Source organism: Frankliniella occidentalis, unplaced genomic scaffold (assembly GCF_000697945.3).
Source record: "Frankliniella occidentalis isolate FOCC.00 unplaced genomic scaffold, Focc_3.1 Scaffold32, whole genome shotgun sequence".
NCBI lineage: Eukaryota > Metazoa > Arthropoda > Insecta > Thysanoptera > Thripidae > Frankliniella > Frankliniella occidentalis.
The window spans coordinates 1,179,939-1,184,809 of NW_026267162.1; the positions used below are offsets into that span (position 1 = coordinate 1,179,939).

Here is a 4,871-nt window from a genome sequence, read left to right on the forward strand (position 1 = left end):
CCCCCCTCCGCCCCTTCACCGCGATACGAGATATCGCGCCTCCCGATACACACAAACTGACTGCCAGCCGGCCTGCGCGACCGATTGAAATGTCATACAGGTATGGCTGGCCCCCTGCGAATAGTGGCCCAGGACCCCGCGGCACGAAGGCCCCGCCCGCGGCTGGCCGTACCTTATGACACCGCGATGACACGGCTTATCGCGCCCTATGCGTCAGGTGTTGATCACCGCAACTCCTAGAAAAACAAAATATAACACGCTCTACTAGGTTCTGCATCACCATGCGTGCCGACGTACATTTTTCATTGTTTCATCTTATTTCATTGCGTTCTCATTATTAGGTATATTCGGTAAGTTCATCTATAGACCATGGGGATTATTTTTTGCGCGGAGATAATTTCACACCCACGCACAGTAGGTTATAATCAACTACCGTCATATCAAAAAGTGCTCCAAGCGGAGGATTTTGCTCAACACACCAAGCTGCTTATCTTCCCCTACTCTGTGGAAGAATTTGGCGATGCTGAAAGTAATTCGCATCGCATCCACATATTGTGAGGGTAATTTAACAAACGTCTTTTCCCCTCCACGTCTTTATTTTTTTGTTAGGGTTTTTAACCAAGCCTTTAGGGCATCTTGATTCTCACTTGTTTCAAAAGATGATGTGCATGAGTCGCTGTGATGTGTGAACACAGCACACAAGTGCTTTTAGGCAAAATACCTCCGTCCACCCGATAGAGAACAATCTGCTATCGCACGGCAGTGCATGATGCTACGAGTGCCGCGCCGTCCTTCGTGGCGCCGCGGGTCCTCACCCGTCCTGATGGCGCGCAGAGGCCCGGCATCCTCTGGGCTCCCCGCCGTCGCCCTGGCGCCCAGGACCGCGTGGCGCCCACATGGCACGCCCGGCGCCTCTAAAGAGGCCTCGTGGCGCGTCGGGAAGGCTTCTCTCTGGCATGAGCTCGAGGGGTAAACGACTCGGGTAATCCACTAGCCACGCCGCTGTGTCAGCCCGGCCGGGGGTAATCCGCCGGAGTAATTCGAGGGTAGTCCGAGGTTATCCGGTGGTACTCCAAGTGTAATCCGGGTTACTCGAGCTAATCACGAGATCCTAGAGTCGTTTTCCCCTCGCATGAGCTCGACGTGTGAGCCACATGGCCAGGGTAGTAAACAAAACCCTTTGGCGCGTGGCGAGGGTCCCGACCAGACCACGAGTCAACGTGGCCGTGTGAGTGGTTGGGGGGGGGCAGGGGGGCGGTCGGCGACCCCCGACCCGAGCCGAGGCGCACCCCTTCGTCTTCGTCCTGTGTCAGGCTCCTGCTTCGTGCGCGCGCAACCGGGGTGCCGGTAAGGAGGCGCGGCGGTGGCGCGCGGGGGCGGCGTGGGGTCGGCGCGGGGGCGGCAGGCACGTTACGCCGCGACGCGCCCTGGGCCCGGGGGGCCCCGCCCTGTTAGCGAATGTGATAGCCCGGGCCGCCGGGCCGAGCACAGACGAGCCGAGCCGAGCCGAGCCGAGCGGGTGACGGAGCCGAGCCGGGCCGCGGGCCGGGCCGTGCGGCGACAGGCGCGGGGAACATCACGTCAGTCGCGACGAGCAACAGGTCGGGCGGGCACCGGGCCGGTATCGCGAGCACGAGTGCGACGGGGAGGCGACCCACGAGAGCGAGAGCGAGAGAGAAGCAGGTACGAGGACGAGGGAAGACCACAGAACGAGGCATGGCCCCACCGCCCGGCCGGGCGAGAATCAGACCCTTGTCCAGTGTTGACATTGTTTGTGGAAATAGGAAGGGGTGGGAAGACGCACGGTAAAAGCCATGCTTGATTTTTTTGGAAAAAAAAAACAAACCGCAAAACTTTGAGGCTCACTCCCCTACGTGAGGAAAAACTTATCAAATTTTAAGGATGTCTCCTCAAAATAATGTGTAAATTTCCCTCCTGTTTTAAGAAGATCCCCTCAAAATTCGAAGAGCGAGCGGAGAAGATTTTCCTCAACTATGGGTGTTCTCAAAGTTTTGCCTGCTTCCTCAAAAAAAAAAAAAAAAAAAAAAAAAAAAAAACAGACATTGTTTTTACCGTGGCGTGGAGTAACTTCCTCTTCATTATTTTACTCTGTTACGTCAATATTTTGAGCGGCTCTTCATTGGGAGTTGAGTCACTTCACGCACAAGCGGTTAATCTACAATTCAATTTGCATTGTACTTTTTTGTGGTGTGCTGTAGGGTGATGCCTCGAAGTTCAAGGCCGTCGGATGCCTAATTAAGCCCCACATGCTCTAATGGCACCCTCACTGGCCCTCAAGTGCGACCGCACTTATTTGTCGCGTCTCCCATTGCGTTTGTTTGCCTATCATATACGCCAACTAGATTAACCGAGACGAAAGACGGAGAGACCCCCCGCGCCCTCTTATTTATCTTTCTTGTTTTTCTTCTTTTTTCTGATCACATTTTTGTCTTCTCAGAAGCATTTTGTAACTTAGTCACGTGTTTCCGCTCAATTGCGAATCATTTCTTTTCATGTTTCGTTTATTCTGTTCTGACCTAAGGTCTTTTCTTGGGGTCAGTGGAAGTTATCTCACTCGTGACTCGTGTTGCATGGGCCGCATTTTCGCATTGGTATCTCGATCTACTACAACAAGAATACTGTAGTGGTAAGCAAATAAACAAAGCCCAACGTAAGCAATACATAACTCTAGTAAACGTGGCATAATGTGTTACGTGGTCTCATCTCGCCTAGAATATGATGGTCCTTTTGGCCTTTGGGCCGCGCCTTCTTTGGACCTTATCTAACTTATCGGTGTTTTGCAACAACACCTAGCCCACGCATCATGCATCTGCGAAAGTGGCTTCTTTTTTTGTGCGTTAAAACTTACTTGAATGCTTCACTCAGACGGCAAATTAGAGTCAGCTATGTTGACGTTGTTTTTTGCAAACCCCGTGTCGGCCTTGGCCGAAGGTCCTCCCACTTGATCTGACTAATCCCTTTGGCATCTGTGCCAAATTTTATCTTCTCAATGGGGAATTCGGCTGTGTTTATCGATACCTGACACCTGCTTAGTGACAACGAGCCGAAGACACAATTTGTGTATCTATTTTGCAAATTCATCAGAGTGATCAGTGAGTGATCCTTGAGCACTTACTTAGTTACAGTATGGCTGATTCTTTTTTATATATTTTTTTTTTATTTGAAAACGATCACGTTTCCCTCTTGTCGTCTGAGGTGGCAAATTAATGTTAAATGGTCGGAGCACATACTTTGATAAAACAATCGGCCTTTGATTGAAAGGCTTGCCATCGATGAAGGCTTATCAAGAAGTGTGCGTGTGTGTGACAGAGAGAGAGTGGGGGGGGGGGGGCAGGTGGCGCTATGTCTTCGGGTCCTGTGGTCTCTCGATACTATATTATCATGGAACACAGGTTATCGTGGATAAGCCGAGCCTCTGGGCGTGTACCGCGGCTCAAGGTGTGGCAGCCCGCTGCCTGCGTAGATATTTGCCAGCTCAGTATATTTGCCATATACCTCGTCAGGTGGGGAGACAATAAATAAGTTTTGGCTCAGAGGAAAAGAATGGGGAAAACAAATATCTGTCCCACCTTTGAAACAGGCGAGTCTCCAAATGTCCTCTTTTCGTTTCACGTTCACTATTTCCGTATAATGTCAACAGTCCAAGTTTCAACCGTTTGCTTTGAGGCCGAAAGTTCTTCTTTTTTGCCACCTCAGCAGTTTGTCGGCGGAGGCGTAGATTGTTTTCAAACTGAAAGGTGGCTAAGGTGGCGCCGGGCAGAGGGGCACGCCGGGCCAGCCGGGCTTTTGCCGAAATTGTCAGCGGACGTGGCGTGGCGTAGTGGAGTAGTGGGGATCGGAAAGGGTGGGGGGAGGGGGGTCGTATAATACAGGGCGGCCGCGCTGACATGTGCGCGCGTTATTGCAAAACTACGGCGATACGCGGCGCTCTCTCCGCCAGCCTTGGGCTTTCTCGGGCCGCTACCGCTGCCGCTCGGCTCGGTTCTCACGGCGCGCAGCGCTCACCTGATCAATAATTACCGCCGTCCCGCCCGACGCCGCGGCCGCGCGGGTCGATCGCGGCCCGGTCCGCGCGCCTGCTTTGCCTCCGTATTATCAGAGCCCCCCCGTCACTATGATACACTATCGGGTTGTCGCCAACAGGAAAATAAAAGCTTCATTTAAAAAAAAATTCTGATGGGAAAAACAAAACCCGTGCGGTGCTTAGTGGACCGAAGTGACTATACGTGTGCGAGGGCGGTCAGGAGGGAGAAGGCGATCACGTGCTCGACGAAGTGCGAACGCTCTCGGCCTGCAAATTATGCACAAGATCTTTTTGAAAAAAAGGGTAGTAAGAAGTGCGCTTAGCGTCGTTGTTTTTGTACAGTCGTGCTCGAAAGCACTTCTCGCAACGCGGGACACGCATGGACGTTCCCATCATGTCGGCCTCTTTCTTACACCTTGTTAGGAGGACATATAACATGAACATAACACACCAATTTCTGGTCCTAGCGGTTGGCGTTGCGCACGGGCCCGGACTCTGCGCCCCGGACAGCGAGGACAGGTGCAAGTCGCAGGAGGCCGCCGATAAGGACGACATGTCGGTCAAACTGCAGAAGGTCGGCGCGGACGGCCATGTGGACCCACTCATCTACAAGGGGACCACGGAGCAGCTGGAGGCGGGCAAGGGAGCGCCCCCTCCGGTGCACTGGCACGTCTTCTGGGCGGCGGGAGCAGGTAAGTGAGAGAGTGTGAGTGTGTGTGAGTGTAAGGTGAGTGAGTGAGTGAGTGAGTGAGTGAGTGAGTGAGTGAGTGAGTGAGTGAGTGAGTGAGTGTGTGAGTGAGTGAGTGAGTGAGTGAGTGAGTGAGTG

General features: G+C 53.0%; 1 protein-coding gene across 2 annotated transcripts in view; it reads left to right on the forward strand.

Moving 5' to 3' along the window:
* The window catches only part of LOC113210479 (zinc finger protein 135), a 177,425-nt gene that overhangs the window by 968 nt on the left and 171,586 nt on the right, over positions 1–4,871 (forward strand). The gene's annotated exons all lie outside the window — the stretch shown is intronic.